The following is a 17775-nucleotide window of genomic DNA, read 5'->3' on the forward strand; positions in this document are numbered from 1 at the left end:
TGAATAAACAGGATATGTAATGAGCAGCCATTAGAAAGGATTTCCTCCATTATGCACAAACCTCCAAATCTTCTAAGGAAATAACCACTTGTAAGTCTTTGCTTGGAACTGGGTTTATCATATTGTGTGGTAATTTTCATGTCCCTTCTATTCATGTATATTACTGTTTCACCTGTACATACTGCAATTACATTTTGTGGTACAGTTTTTATTCTGAAGGCCTTTGGGACACAGAAAATATGTAATGGTAAAGCTCCTAATAGTCTAATTAAGACAATCATCTAATAGGAAGATGCCTATCAAATGGGAAAAAACCTCAAACCAGCACCACACATCTACTTTTATTTTCCTTTTCTAAAATATCCTAGAGACGTAATGCAAACTTCAGCTTGGCTGATGGTATCTAAAATGTGCCATGGAAACTACTTAAATACTGATGGAATAATACACTGTGTAGTTGAAAACTGGTTTTAGACAGGTAGTTTTCTATAACACACAATTCTATTTTCATTTTGGTACAGCATCCTTCATTAAGTCCTAGCTACAGTGATCAAGAAATTTGATGAGGAATAATTTCAGTATTTTTATTCAGTCTAAAGCAGCACAATTTTCATGCAAACCTGCTGAAATAATGTAACATTTTGGCATGAGCTTCAGATGGTATTTCCACACAGAAAATAACAACCATAAAGGATCTGTGAGTTACCCACTTGAAGAAATTTTATCTGTCTTTTGACCCACTGCTGTTTCAAAGGCAGAAAATAGGTCTGAGTACAAATATTGCACTTGAAACTGCATTTCTCCTTATCTTGGGAACAGTTATTTTACTTTTCCACCATATCTGAATTTGTTTTACACAGTACTATATAAAGTTATGCTTACAGAGAGCAACACAGTGCTAAACTAAACATCTGACTTGATAAAAACTGGAATTACCTTTGAAGCCACACCCTATGAGCTGTATTTCCAATTTAAAGACCATGTTTTAAGTACTTTAATGCCTGGGTGAAATGTTCCTGAAAAGGGTGAAACCTGTGTTAGAGAATCCAAGACTACTTGAACACACCATGAGCACAGTACTACAAACCTGTCTTTAGAGTCTTGCAAACTCTGGGGTTCCTGCCTGAGTGGCCACCACCAGGAGCACTTACTGCAGGTTCTAAAGACAGCAAGGAGTAAATAAAGGCATGTCCCAAGCAGCCAAAGATCAATAATATTTCTGAAAGGTCACAGCAAGTCACCTGCCTGAAGAGAAAGCACCTATATTTACATAGGGGAAAGTGAAAAGAGATGTTAAATTGTGTTCTCTGTGACACACACAGCACCAAAAACTAGAAAACACAAGACTGAGACAAACAGACTGTGCTATGGCTATACCTGAAGTACTTTGGACTTATCAGGCTATAAAAGATACAAGAGAACTTATTAAATTATGATTTTTGAAATTGTTTTGAGGTATTTTTATCCATGATGATATAATTTGGCTGTGGATTCTCCATGCCTCAGATGCAGGTGACAGTTTTGGTCCAGCAGGTGTGGGAGAGCATTCCTTTCCAACATTGTCATGTGGCTTTGGGAATGTGACATGGAGAATGAGCTAATGAAAACCTGCAAGGCACTTTCAGAGCTGGAAGTACTCACAAACGTCACAGCAACACTCAGCTAATCCCCCTGGAATCAAGCTGGCTCCTACCACAATTATTTGCTCTGGACATGTTCCATGATCTGAACAGGTTCCATGTTGCTCCACTAATTTTCTCATACTCCACAGTACTTTCTACTTGCCATGCAAGGACACTTTTAATTAGGGCCCAATACTATTTGGTCACACAATCCATCTCAGGCCCAGAAGACTGACCAGCTACCTTATCTTAGTTTCAATACAACCTCAAGCACTGGTTGCCCATTATTTCAGAGATGGGAAGACATTACTTCTCCAGTATGCTTTTGTGTGGAATTAATGACACCCTGCTTTCAGAAGACTGGTAAATAGCTAAACTGCCCCATAATACCGTCAAGGAGAGAAGGATTCAAGTGCAGAAACAGATTATTATTTTGGCAAGGTGAATGTAGTGAATTGGTGCCAGAAGTATTGACTGGAAGATGAAAATTTCAGAGGTTCCACAAAATCTAAAGGCCAGTTGAAGCCTAAGGGGTGAAGAAATGAGGCACTGCAGTTGTGACATGTATTTGTTGTTTCTAAAATGAATGCTGGGCTGTGTGAGTAAGAGCAGACATACAGAATTGGACATCACACATCTTCTCAGCCTGCAGCCACCATCTGCCTGCAGCAGTGCTGTGTCATCATGCTGTGATAGTTTGTGACTGCAAAGTTAGTGGGTCTGCAAAAAGTTTAAAGTATAAGCAGAGCCCATGTCAAAGAACAGTAGTCCCAGAATTACTCTCAGGATGTCAAAACCATCAAGGTACCTGAGATCTGTGAGACCCTCTCCTCCCAGCCACCACAACTGACTCTTCCTTGCTATTTCAGTCCCCAGTATTTTCTGATTAAAATCAAAATGCTGACTGTGTAGCACTTCCCAGTTCTCCAACCTGGGTGCAAATATTTTTTTTCTGGTTTTTTTTTTTTTTTTTGGTTGGGTTTTTTTTTTTTTTTGGTGGTTTTGTTTATTTGTTTGTTTGTTTGCTTGCTTGCTTTTAAACTGGGACAAGAGCTGGATGCATGCAATTTGTCTTGGTTTCTGGTCCTCCTAGGGCACTGATAGGTCACATCCCACAGAGCAGTCGGGGTAGGGAGGCCCCAGACGTGCCTCCCTTCCCCACAGGGTTGATTTTCAGGCATGGATATAACCACTCTTCCAACACACACTGGACTAAACCAGGTCATTGTGTTACCACGTATAAAGATTTTTTACTCTTACTTTACAATAAATGTAGGGGTTGTTGTAATATTGACTTGAAATAAGGAATTATCATCTTTAAAAGACTGAGGAAGACTGACCTAGAACACAAAGAGGTTATTAATGCTTTTGAAAATATACCACCTGGGCTTGAGTCAATAGGTAGTGAGGCAATTAATAAAGAGCAAGACTAACCATATATTCGTATTCTCTTTGTGCACAAAATGTGACTGAATGGACATAAAATCCATCCTGTTATTGTCTTTCTCTTGTGGTTGTGATGGAGAGGAGATGAATGTATTTAAGAGTGGTTTCCTATAGACTGTAGTCTTGTACAGTATCCCATTAACATTACAGAATAGGATTGGTACTGCAGTGAATTATTGAGACAAGAAGCTCTATACATACTTCTCTATCACTTGGTAGTTAGGGTATGTGACTTGACTTTCCTACAAATTCACCAATTTTCCACAGAAATAAAATGCAAATCGTGGCTATTCCAGTAAATCCTCTCTCTAGGAAAGCTGGAATCCTAAAGGTTTTTAAAATACCAGTTTCAAGGAAATTAAAATATTTTTTCATTAAGACCTTCTATGCATTTATTTTTAAATGCTTAGTTTATAATATTACATTGCAATAAACCTTTCACTACATGTAATATTTTAGGGCTGCATACTGACAGCTGGTTTTAGAGTGAATTGTTGCTGGAAAGGCAGGTTGATTTTTCTCCACAGTCCCAGCTTCATGTTTCCCTCCTCTCTTTATAATCTTTCTGTGCAGTCAGGTGAGTTCAGTTAGCAAATTCTTTATTTTTCTGGCATTCCACCCTGACCCTGGTATGAGTGACAACTGATTTTACAACTGAGTAGATGGGTGCAAACCAAATCAAGTTTGTAAAATCAATTTGTATTCCAAGGTAGGTTATAAGCTCAGGCACATTTAGTTTGCCTGTTCCAAGCCAGAGCTGTATTCCAGCCCAGATCTGTGTATGTTTGTACATACCTTGAGTGGTCCACTCCCAAGCAAGTTTTAAAGTTGTTTTAGAGTACCAAACATTAACTCTAGAGTTTTTTGCCAAAATAAACACCAAGTCAAACAGAAGCAGACCTTCCTGATAGCCAGTCTGTACAGTACTGTTCAAACAGCTGGAACACCTACTGCTGTGAGTCCCAGCACTGAAAGCCTGGGTGGGAAAACATAAATGAATTGCAATATGCTTCACAAGGTTACAAGTGATGAAAGTTGCTCAATGCTTTGATGTTTAGAGGATCTTAATGTTTATTTCCCTCTTTACTAAAAAGGCAGCTATTGATGGAAAAAAATATTGGAACGCATGAACAAAGTCATTCTGAGCTGTTTTGAATGTGTTTATTGAATTTGGTCTGATGCATTGAGCAGTCCTTTGTCTATATATTCAAAGTTTATTATTTCAAAAATGCTGTTAAATGCTATATACATGCAAGTATGCATTCTTTTTGTATGTGAAGCAACACAAATTCTTGGGGAAAAAAATGAACACAGAGATAAACCAAGTCCCTGAGAAAAAAAATTCTAAGATACAAGTGCTACAAGTGGCCCAACCACAGATTATTTAAAGACTTGCTCAATGAACACTGATTTTTCTGCATATAAACACTCACCTAATCTTTCATCAACTTCTTTTCTGTATAACACCCTCTTTCCATAAGCTGCACTTTGGATGCTCAAAGGTGATGACAAAGAAAAGAAAATAATATTTTAGAATCTCTGAGAGGAAGGATTAATGAGTGGGTTAAACTCAGTCCCTTTGAATGGGAATTTATTGATTCTCACTATAACATAAAGAAGAGAATGATGGAGAATTCACTTACTCACTTTGTCTAACTCTCTTCTCTGGTGTGGTGAACTAAAAAGAACAGGAGGTAATGGTTGTGAGGTTGTGAAAGGAATATATGAGACCTCAGAAACCTGCATCATTTACCATACCACCAATTTTTAGTTTCCTCTTACATTCTTACTTTTATTGTTGGCAGCTTTAGGTGCACATATGCTATTTTAAATTCAGAATTTGAATAAATTCACAAAAGAAAATTATGTGCTCACTTTACAAGGTCAAAAGCAATTTTTTTCCCACTGACAACTCAGCCTGACTGTATTGGGCATTTAAAATTCAATTTGTGTTATTTCTGCCAAATCTAGTACATAAGCATTAGCAATAATGATTTGGAAGCCACATTTAGCTGGTTTAGCTGTTATTCCTAATGTGACCATAACTATAGCATCTAAGTGGAGTACTGATAGCCTTGTTAAAGATTCATGCAGTGCCTGGGACACAGCTCTATTCTATAGCTACTTCAGTGCTCCTGGACTGACAAATATAGCATTGTTTTTTCTCGCTGTAGTGTGACTGACAGAAACCTCTCATCATAACAAGATAATACTTTTATAAAATAAGTTTTCTGAGCACAGCAACATGGGACAATAATTTGTGAAATTAAAATAACAATACATTTAAAATTAGCATTTAAAAAACTGTCTATAAATCTCATTCTCATTTAGCTTGACTAACTTTGGACTTAGCAGCAAATAACAAATATCAAACTGCTTTTAAAACAGTGATGCAAACTTCAATTTATGCTGTCATGTTGATGCAAACTGTAATAATTCAAGAATTTTGCAATTATTATTCACTATATGAACTTACTTGTTTCTAATTTTATGCAAGTCAACATCTTAAATCCTGGAAAAGCTGTTGATAATCACAGGTATATATATCCACAGCACATCTGTGGATCCTTCTGTGTAGACACCGCAGTTGCAAATTCTGTGCTACGTCATGGCCCGCAGTGCCCCGTTGACTATAACATGACCTGCACATATGAGACATTGCAGCTACTATTTCTACAAGCAGCTCCTGTATCCATCAAAGATGTTTGGCCCATATTCTGTTTCAGCTGAGCACCCCAAATCACAAGGCACATTCACAAATGTGCCAAATATTATGCGTCTTTCCTGACATTTCGCTTGTGAGCTGCCCTATCACTTCTTCCCACTGGGCAGCTTAAAGTCACATTTTGACAGCTTGCTGCAAGACCTTGTGCTGCAGCAGTTCTAAGCTGCCACAGAAGTTTAAGAAACTAAAGAAATACTTCTATCCAAGCAAATTTTGGCTTCCTATTCTGCTGGCTTTTTCTCTGCTACCATTTGTGCAACAATAAAAAAAGGGTCCTATATGTCGTATATGTCCAGAACCATTTTTAACCCTGAGAGGCAGATTCTGTTATATTCAGAGTTCTGCTGTCTTCTGAGATGCTTCAAGCTCTCGTTGCTAATAATACATGTGAAAAACGAAGGAAATACACAGTGAGATATGTTAGGCTATACACTTGGGAACCTAAGGCTGGGCTTTGGTGAGAGAAGACATCACACAGCGCACCAAACTTCCTCACCTCCCCAGCTGCACCTGTGGAAGGCAGAGGCTGAGGCCACAGTGTTCTCCTCCCATGCCATGCCACTGCCACCAGAATTGTTTCCCATCACATAGCCTGTGCTACTCCAGCTGTGTGCAGGCTCTGGTCTGAACCACCACCGCCACCATCACAGCCACCTCTGGCTGATCTTTGTGCCTGGCCCTTCAGCACCCACCTTTTCCCACCTCTTCCACTGCTGCCTTCTCCCTGGAGCTGGTGCCAGGGGCTGTGTGTGGTGTGCACCAGTAGGCAGCGGCAGCACTGCCAAGAACTCACAGAGCACACTCCCATGCGGCCAAAGATGCGCTGTAAGACCATGGATGTGGGGAAAGAGCATCATGAGCCATGGAGAGGTGGATCAGGCACTGACTCTGACTGTATTCAGTGTACCAACAGCACAGGGTCTTAATCATTATAACTTAATTTTTCATTGCTATTCTTTGAGAAGTGAGACATAAGCTAGCTTTATATTTGAGGTTGGATCAGAGTGGTTTATTCCACAGAGTGCAGTCCCATTTGGGTTGGAAAAAATGTGGCCTCACAGCAGTTAAGCTGGTAATAAACTACTACCTTAAAGTATATTTCCTAATTAAAAATAAAATCTATTTTTTTATACAAATAAAAATGTCTTACAACTTTACATCCTAATTATAGTTTTAAAGTGCCACATTCTTTGAAAAATTGTTACAAGCCAGCTAAAGGGAGAGTGGAAAACAGTTTTATCATAATTATACAATTGTGAAGTTTTACAATAAAGAAGTTTTTAAGAATTTCCGTTTGTCTGAAGTGCCTTGTAGATTTCTTTACAGTGTTTTAATTGCACAATCAAAAGAAAACACCTGTTTGAAATTAGCATACATCCAAATAAGGAACAAAGACATGCATTTTTGACAATGAGAATAATTAGCCACTGGAACAGACTATCAAAGGATACAAAGCATTCTCATTCCCTCTCCTTAAATCAAGAGTAGATCTGTTTTTAAAAGACATTGTCTCTTATTCTGGGATCATTTATTTGAAATTCCATGATCTGTGCTATGCCAGAGATTGCAATAATGATGGTAATTTTTTGCTAGAGATGTCACAGAATATTTTGGCTCTTGGGACAGTCACACAGCACATCCCTGAGCTCTGGCTCCTGTCAGCTGCCATCAGCCTGCAATCCCTCTTTCCTGTAGATGAAACAGTCAGCAAGTTTTAGAGATATTTATCCCTATTTGGTCTGAAGCTTTCACACTGCCCCTAAGAAAACCTTCCACCTTGAAATCTCTTTACTTTTTAGAATGAAAAGTATATAGTAGTTGCTCTGAAAGTATTTTGCAGAAGGAAAAAAAATTCATCCATTTAATTAAAATATAAGAGCCCAATTCAGATGTGTTTTAAGCATCTTTCATTGATTTTACTGTCTCTACCTTTAAAAACACAGCTGTTACTTCTTAGACTTGAATATTTGGATTTTGGTGTGCCAAGACATGTTCAAGCTCTGAATTAAATGTGGTCCTATGCATGAACAGCTTACATATCTGCTGTAAAGAAATGAACCAATTCCACTCCAATTTACTGCATTTATGCCCTAAATATTTCTCATCCCTTCTGGTCTGGCTGGAGGTGTAAACTACACCTGCTTGTCACTTAAATAACTAGGGGGTGTACCTGCACTCAGTGAAGGACAGAGCCAGTCCCATTGGGATTTGTCACCCAAATCCAGCCTACCTTTGTCATTGTATCCTCTAGGCTCTGCAGAAGGACAGATCCTGAATAGGAATGCTATTGCTGACCTAAGCAGTACTTATAAGCCAGGTAGGAATTTCTGCTAGGAAATCCTTTCAGGTACAGTGGGACTATGCTGAGATAGTTTCTTTCTGCTATTTCTCTGTTCTGTCTTTTGCTTTCCTCTCAATTCTTTGGTCTGCTTGTAAACAGCAGATCTGCTCCTGAGTGAAGCAGTGATTCACAGCCATCTGGACTGCAGTGACCACAAAGTGACTGAGTTTAAAAACTGTTGACGGGAGGAAAAGAAGCAAAACTTCAGCTTCTGGACATGAGAGCAGACTTCATGTTCCTCTGGGAATTGTTAAGTATGGTCCCCTGGAAAAAATTTTTTTTTCAGGTCCTGAAGTCCATTGGTGATGGTCACTTTTTAAACATCACTTCCTAAGGGCAGAGAAACAGACAATTCCCAAATGTTGGAAGTCATGCAGGTGAGGCAGGTCAGCTTGGCTGAACAGGATTTTCCCTTGGAAATAAGGTAAATTAGGGAGGTGTGTGCCCAGTGGAAGCAAGGTCAGGTAACATGGGACACATAGAGAGACACTGTTTGCCACTGTACGGAGAAAATTCATAGAGCCAAAACTCAACTGAAACTGCCAGAACTGTTGGGGACAATAAAAAAGTTTTTTTCAAATATATTAATGGCAATTGGCCAGGTGCAAAATTAACATTGACCCACTACAGGATGGTCACCTCACAAACAGGGACATGGGCAAGGCACAGAGGTTTAACATATTCTTTGCCTCAATCTTCAACTTGGATGAGGGACCAAAAAGTGCCTTGAGCTGGAGGACCATGGCTGTGAGAATTATGAATGCCCACTCAACCCTAAAACTGTGCAGGGTCTGGTGTTCCAGCTGGATCCCTACTAATCTATGGGACATAATGGGATTCATCCAAGAATCCTCTAAAAGCTGCTGATGTCTTTGTAAAACATCTCTTGCTGATTTTTGAGAAGTCTTGGGAAACCGGAGAGGTTCTGGCTGACTGGAACTCTGCAAACATTGTCCTGATTTTCAAGGACAAGAAGGAAAACCCTGGACTACAGGCCTGTCAGTCTCAGTGCCTGGCGAAGTTATGGAGAAGATTATTTTGGGAAGCATTGAAAAAAACCTGAAAGACAACACGTTCGTTGGTTACAGCCAGCATGGCTTCATGAGAGGAAATTCCTGCTTATCAAACCTGATTTCATTTTGTGACAGGGAAACCCACCCAGCTGACCAAGGGAAGCCAGGTAATGAGATCCCTTTGGGTTTCAGCACAGCTTTTGATACTGTCTGTCACTGGATCCTTCTGGACAGAGTGTCCAGCACTCAGCTGGATAAACACTTCATGATGGGTGAGCAACTGGCTCATGGATCAGGCACAAAGGGTAACAGGGAATGGGGGGACACCAGACTGGGGACCTGTCACTAGTGGGGTTCCACAGGGCTCCATCCTTGGCCCTGTGCTCTTCAACATCTTCAGGAATGACTTGGATGCTGTACAGAAAGTATAGCAAGTTTGCAGATGATGCAAAACTGGGAGAAGCTGTTGCCTCCTGTGAGGGCAGGGAGGCGCTGCAGAGAGAACTCAACAAATGAGAGAACAGAAATCACCAGCCATGTGAAGCTGAACAAGGGAAAGTGCAGGATTCTGCACCTGGGATGGGGCAGCCCTGGATGTATGGATGGACTGAGGAATGAGATGCTGGAAAGCAGCACCACAGAAAAGGGTCTGTGGTTCTGGTCAATGGCCAGCTGAATGTGGGTCAGCAGTGCCCTGGCAGCCAGGAGGGCCAACCCTGTCCTGGGGTGCAACAGGCACAGCATCACAGCTGGGCAAGGAGGGGATTGTCCTGCTCTGCTCTGAGCTGGGGCAGCCTCACCTCCAGTGCTGGGGGCAATTTTGAGTGTCACAACAAAAGAAAGGTGTAAAGCTATTAGAGAGTGGCCAGAGGAGGGCAACAAAGGTGGTGAAGGGCTTTGAGGTGAAGCCGTGTGAGGAGTGGCTGAGGTCACTTGGTCTGTTCAGCCTGGAGAAGAGGAGACTGAAGGGAGACCTCACTGCCTCATGAGGGGTAGAGGAGGGGCAGGCACTGCTCTCTTCTCTATGATGACAGTGACAGGACACAAGGGAATGGCCTGAAGTTGTCTCAGGGAAGGTTTAGTTTGGATATTAGAAAAAGGGTGATCAGGCAACAGATTCCCCAGGGAAGTGGTCACAGCCCCCAGCCTGTCAGAGTTCAAGATAGATTTGGACAACAGTCTCAGGCACAAGGTGTGACTCTTGCGCATGTCCTGTGCAGAGCTAAGAGTTGGACTCAATGATCCTCGTGGGTCCCTTCAAACTTAGCTTATTCTGTCATTCTGTGAAATCATAGCTCAGTGGTTTCTGGCATACCTAGGCAGCAGGCAGGTACCTCATAAAATGTCCTTGTTGTATCTGTCATTTTATTCAGTGTTTTTAATTTCCAGTCATTTATGAGTATGTAGCTGCAGCTAGAAGCATTTTGATATGGGAAAATATTCAGCCCAAAACACACAGTCTTCGTACAATACAGAGCACAAGTAATAATAGCAAGGCAAGGCTGTTAATGAGGTATGACAAAATGGATTATCACTGTAGCATATAACAAAAACTGTAGCCAAACTTACCAAAAGTCTCCTACAGTGCAATTTGTTAGATCTTCGAGTCACTCTTAGGTGACATAAACATACTCTACAGGTTGTGTCCTAAGCATGTGGATTTTAAATAAGGTATTTTTTTTTTTATCATTGCTGTCCAATCCCCAGATTTTCACTGGAAAGATTTTCCACTATGAATTTGAGTAAATCAATTCTAAGTGTTACTATGAAATTTTCACCAATTTCTTGAAACTGCACTTTGTGGCATTGCAAAATGACACAATGAAACTTAAATTTTGCACATTTTTTTAAATCTATATGAAATCACTAAGATTTCATGAACAAATCTATGTGAAGAATTTCTCAAAAGTTCACGTATTTCAGACTGGGATTTGTGGAGTAATTTGCTTGGCTTGACTTTATCCATCCACCTTCAGTTCTTCAGCACCTCCACCATTACCTAATTTATGTAGGAGCTATTTCTTTGTTTTCTCCAAGCAGATGTGGGTTTGTTGTGCCATCCTTTGTGCGAACCAAAGACTGCTTTCCCATCTCAGTAGCTCAGAGTAGTTCATCCCAGGGAGGGCTCACTGATCAAACTTGGCAGTGTGCTCAGCCACCTCTGCCCATCAGGAGAGCCTCGTGCTGACCCAGAGTCTGAGCAGACCAAGCCTCCACTTGCCTGCAGAGCACTGATTGGGCACACCTGCATCTCTGCACAGCTGCAGGAGACTTCATGCCAGGAGGGGCAATTATAGAGTGATTAATAAACAGCTTTGTCTGTGATGCCAGACATGACGAAAAGTACTGTGAAAAAAGTACTGTAAACACAGTAAGGTAGGTTTTTGAAGGCGAAATTGCAATTTTAAGTCTTGCAGTTAGAGACATTCTCTCTGAAAACTTTAGCAACTGTAGGACTGTATCTTTAGGAGATAAACCATTCCATAGATGCTCCAGGGTCAGGAGTTTGAATTCTCTGCTTTTTGTAGTCACTTCTATGTAGACTTACTGTAACAGAGCTCTATCTGCCTGACTGCTAGCACTAGTTTATCTTGCAGCTGTCCACTTTCAACCATGATTTGCTTACCACTAATGTAATGGTAATTTGTACTATGGTATGGTTTTATTTGTGTATAAGTAAACTATATGCCATGTATTTGCATTAATATGTCTTTGTACTAAGCTGAAGTAAAAAAAAAAAAAACAAACCCAAATGCAGTCTTCCTAATGTCAAATTGTCAAATGGGAGTGCATGTGGAATACAAATGTTTTAAAGGACATATGTATTAAAGAAAGGGAATCTGCAAAAAGGGTATATTTCCTGGACCAGTGCTTGTGAAGGACTCACACTAATAGACTAACAGTCTTTATTAATATAAAATTGTGACAGGTTATGGTTTGAGGATTGTTGGTGATAGTAGCTGACTGCAAAAATGCATTCAAAGCAATAAAATTATTTATCGTGGATAGGGATGCAATAGGGATCCCTATCAGGCAGAAGACAGATTCAGCCCATTGATAGATCTCAGCAGCTGCAATGCATCCTTCCCTAACTTTTCCCCCTATTCTCACCTTACTTTTTTACTATTTCTTTATGTTCAGGTGGAGCTTGAGTCACGTTACTAATAAATTCTTTGTTTACTGATGGGTGTAAAATTCACTCGCTTCACTTTTAAATGTATGAAAAGAATACAGAGTGCATGCCCCGTGAGGGTGGTCACACCTTGGAGGTGGGTAACTTTGGGATGGAGGTGTGTACTAAGAGTACAATTAGGGTGTAATCTGAGAAGAGTTGTTTTGCCACAGTTGTTGGCTGAACAGCAAGACACCTCCTATCTCCCCTGGTTGACAGATGCTATGCAGCTTCTCAGCTGCAAAGTACCTACCTGCAAGGATTCCAACAGAGCCTGGCCACAGTCCCTCCATTCTGCTCCACCCTCCATTCCATCCCCCTTAGCAGGTGCTATGGTTGCAGACTGTGGTGTGGGGAGTCATCATGGTATAGGTTTTGAGTATGGCAGCTTCATTCCATCCAGGGACCAGCAACTGTAAATTATATTTTCTATACCATTATAATTTACATTAGGATGTAAAAACTTCTTGGTTTCCTCTAATTGTATCCCCAGCCATCTTTCACCAACTGGGCCTCTGAAAAGGAAATTGTCTTAATTATACCTGAAATGCTAGATAAGAGGCAAATAAGGTCAAGAAAGAGACTAGATAGGTATTGAAAGGTAGATGCAAGTTTTTGTGACTAATTTAATTTAGATTACCAATAAATTTTCTTTCAAAATACTGTCTCCTCTCATGCAATGAGACCAAATAATGTTAACCTGAATATAATAAAGATCTCAAGTTCTTAAAACAAGAACCAAGTGAATCTGAGTAATGTAAGGCCACAGTCATAATCCAGTGAATCATGTAAGGCAGGGTCCACAGAGTGCCCCAAGTTATGGTCTCCTGGTCACCCTAATCAGGAGACCTGGTACATACTGATGTCATTTCTTCTCAATGACCCCAGAGAAAGAAATGCAGATGTGCAGAGGAGTGCTGGGGCAGCTCAGTCATCCCAGCCTGGAGTTTGGAGCAGAAAGCTCTCTAGGGCTAAGACTCACCAGTGTATGGGCACATCAGCCACACCTGACCACAGTTTCTACCCAATTCTGAATTTATTCAAATTCATTGAGCACCTTTCTGTTCAAAAGTGGGTAAGTCCACATCCAGTGGGTTTCTGAGATGTCACTCTGAAACAGCTCATTTCCCATTGCATTGGATAGTGAGCACAGAAATGCTATTTGGGGCTCTGGGTTGCACTTCCGGCTGATGGGCACCTGAGCTGTCCACTGCTTCAAGCCCTGTGGACTGTGAAGAAAACTTGCTCACAACAATGTGACTGGCTTAAATATCTCATGGAACAAACATGAAAACTGTGATGCCTAGTGCATAGTAGGAAATGTAGAAATGCTTTATATCCACACAATTGAACACAGTTCAACGTTGGTTTATTAAAAACATAATTAATGAGATTACAGTTGTCATTTATCTAATTTATAATCAATGTTTATTGAATGTATAAATTCTTGACTTTTGCAGAATTAAAAGGAAAGTACATGGCAAGTCATACTATTGGCTTATGCAGTATCAGACAACACACTTTATAAAAGACACCACATCTGCTTCTCACGTGATATGTCTACGTTAAAGGACGGTGTACAGTTACAGGTGTAAGTCTGTTCAGATCAGTTAGTCTAAAAGGTCACAACTGCAGTTGATAGTGTTGAATTTCTTACACTGTATGTCTTCCCATGTTTGATAATTTCAAGATGATAAAAGCTTATTTAACCATTTCTTTACACCAAATTATATACCATGTAATGAATAACACAGTGAATTGCTGTACATGCAGTTTACCATGCAGACTAGCATAAGATTGAAGGCAAGGACACAGGCAGCTTAAGTGGTTGCTAATGGCCATGTGAGTGGGTGTATTTTAAATGCACAGAGCCAAATCCCAGCAAAGCAGACTGTGAGCACGTCCCAGCTACACCATCCAAATACTGCCTTTAAAGCAGCCTGCCCATTTCACCTGCAAGGTAAACAGAGGCATTGCGTCTGCCCTCTGGTTTTATTTGTTGCTAATAAGCAAAGAGGAAAAATGAAAATACCTGTCTGTGTTTGTTGTGCCCTTTTCTGGAGTGCAGCGTGGCTTGAAGAACTGTGGTGTGGTGATCACAAACTTAACCTGAACTTAGAAAAATATCATTTTCCCATTTATAAATCTCTTGGAATCTGCTATGGAACAGTGCAGGCACATGCCTGCTTGCTTGCTTTCTTGCTTTCTCCCTCTCTTTCCCAGCCATTTTTATCTTCCATTCTTTCCTCTATTCTATAAGTTTTATAGTAATTCTGCTGTAATTCTACAAAAATGCCGCATTATATAGAGGGATTAGACACTAAATTTACATCACAAAATTCTATAAAATTACTTGATAAACCAGTAGTTTATCAAGCAGTATTTCTCTTTCACACCTAACCTTATGAGGCTCTTGTAAAAGCCTGACCTCTGACTCCCAAAACATGAAATTCAAATGGGTACAGGCCAAGACCCCTTGTGACTGCTGAGACATTTCCCGTAGGCTTTGCTTAGTGTGCCTGGCTGCTCCAAGCCGTTCAACAGCCTAGACCATTCAAGGAGGTATGAAACCTACAGAGGAGGCCTCCTTCTCTTGTCCTTTACCAGTCATGGATCTTGGCTAGTCATAGCACAGAGGGATAGACAGACAAGTAGTTTGTATGAATAAATAAGGAATATGTGAAGAACTCAATCCAGACTTTCCCCCAAACCATTGTTTTTTGTCTTTAGAGTTCAGGCCACTCCTAATTGTCCCTGGTTGCCCTAAAAGCAGAAAGAATTCCTCAGTAATAAGGGGGACTTAATAAGGTAGCTTTTTGTCTTTTCCTCAGCAGTTCTCATTTTCCCTTCAGGGACACTGGAAGATTGGTAGTATGGAGCTGCTTTCTGTCCTCCACTGGAGAAGGTAGTGCCAGGAGCACAAGCAGCTGGCAGCCCCAGAAAGATCACTGGTAGAGAGGATCAGAAATTTCCACATAGCCACAGCTTGTGTAGTGGTTTAAATGAGCCTGTGTGCTCTATGATCTCCCTGTCATCACATATAGGCAAGACATGCTCATGCCCTGTGGTCCTTAGGAATCTAAATGACCTCCTGCAGCCATGTATACTGCTAGAAAATCAAAGCAGCTCCTGCACGGCTCTGAACCATACCAGAAAACCCAGGGATTATGGGAGCTTAACTATTTACAGATAGTTTTGTATTTCTGCATTCATAAGCACAGGCTGACACTCTTGTTTTCTCCTGACACACATAGCTTCATGTCATTGGGGACTGACCTGGGGACAGCCATGAGGCAGGTTTGTGGCTCCAGCCTGAGGCTGTGCTCCCCGGAGGGTTACAATGTCCTGAGAAGGAGGCTGTGTTTCCTCAGAGCAACGCTCTAATCTAGCATCATTGAGTATTAAGGTCAAGGGCAGGATATTCTCCACTATGACTCCATTAAGCAGTGGTTGATAAGTTACAAAAAGAAGTTAGCTGTATCTCAATTTTTATACTTTATATAGCTAATACCGTATTTGTGTTATCTGTCCAACCTACTCAGAACTTATTAAACTTTCACGTCTCCAGAGAAAGCTGTTCAGAAACTTTCCAATTAGACATTCTGTTTACTATTTCTTTTCCATTCTTCTATGAAATCTAGTTCTCACCTTTCCATTCTTTTTTCTAGAGCCACCCATACACACATGAACACACATATCTCATGTGTACCACCAAATCACACATATCACACTTGTTAAATATCTCAGCTCACCTAGTTCATGCCTACTCTTAGTGCAGAAATTATCTGTTCCCTTCAATCTACCCACGTTTTTGACAAATACTATTCTCACTCAGGCATGTGTAGTTTTGGTCAAAAATTCTCCCCTGACACCTACCTGAATTCTGAACCCTCAGCAGCATCAAGACCTCCTGGATCAGAAAATATCCTGAGTCCTGTCATTATCCATATAGCTCTAGGGTCTCCTTTGCAGACAGTGCTCTCAGAAGAGCTGCAAGTCCTAGAAAGCTCAGCTGGGAGTCACAAAAGAAAGTGATTGCCTGAAATGGAATTCTGCTGGGATTTTAGCACCTTAGTAAGTCTAAGAGAGAAGTTCAGTTCATGGCCAGAACAATTCTCACGAGGCACTGTTGTAGACCTGGAAACGTAATTTTATAGTCTAAGGAAGAAGTAGACCTCACTGAGGAGATGTAAAGGTCTTGGTATTGGTTTTGCATTTTATCTAAATAGAATTTCACATAAAATGCACAAGTTATTCTTGGAACAAAGTTTACATCTAAATATCCCTCCAATCTATGGTTTAAGGGGTTAAACTTTCTCTTTATCCAGTCCCAAAACTCTGGGTTTGTTTTCTGCAAAGTGTCCTGTTTCTGAAGGCAGCTATTTAGGCACCTCAGTGCATGAGAGGGCTGCAGAATATGGAACCTGACCTGAAAAAAGCATGTCCCTGCCACCCAGCAGTAACTAAATCCCACTGGCAGGGCAGGGGTGTAAGACCTAACTCTGTCATCAGGGATTTTTGTTAAAAAAATTTTGGCAGTTCCATATTTAACAGATTGTTTTGATTCTCATTCATATGCTCAATAACTAGAGAGCTTAAGTGTTTTATTTAGGGTGTAAATACCACTGGGCATATAAAATTTAGTATAGTGACTCAGAACATTATCATATTAACCTTCCTTTAAGGATCTAGTTCATATTCTGTCCTCCTTATTTTTTCATTTCCAATATTAACTAGGCCTTTAAAAGCTGTACCTTGTTTTAGAGCCTATCCTCTGTTGAGCCAAAAGTCACTGATGGATAAGAACCAGCAAGCAATTAGCAACAAGTACCTAGGTCATTAATGATGTAGCTTGTTCTGACTTCCTGCTAGCAGGATATCTGAATGTAGAAGTTCTTCTCTCTCCTCTCTCTTCTGCCCTGGATTTAAATTTAAGCCAATTCAACATATTAGACATGTCACAATATGAAAACTCATTTATTTGTTATATATACAATTTGGATAATGGTCATGGGACACACCTCCCATGATATGGAATGTAGATGCACCTAATATACCTTGCAATAATGCAAGGAAGCCTTTTCTGATTATATCATTTTTGATCACTATATTTGTGACCACAGGATTACCCTACCATCTAGAATTGCACCTTCTTTCTGTTGCATATCTTGAAGAAACAACTAGAATCTACTAGAAATTAAAGAATTAACTAGAAATATGTTACTGCTGCCTTGTAGGCAAGCTAAATATGAATCATTGCAAGAGCACAACACACCACTTATTCTCTGAAGTAAGTAAAACCCAGTATTTTGCCAATGTTATAAAGGTGTTTCTTCCATGCTAGAAACAAAAGTAAGAGAATTTTTAAAAGATAGCTTATCAAATGATAAATAAAAAAAAGATAAAATTACTTGCTTTGTTGTTTTAAGCACATACGTACTTTAAAGTTTGGGCAC

Source organism: Catharus ustulatus, chromosome 4 (assembly GCF_009819885.2).
Source record: "Catharus ustulatus isolate bCatUst1 chromosome 4, bCatUst1.pri.v2, whole genome shotgun sequence".
NCBI classification, from domain to species: domain Eukaryota; kingdom Metazoa; phylum Chordata; class Aves; order Passeriformes; family Turdidae; genus Catharus; species Catharus ustulatus.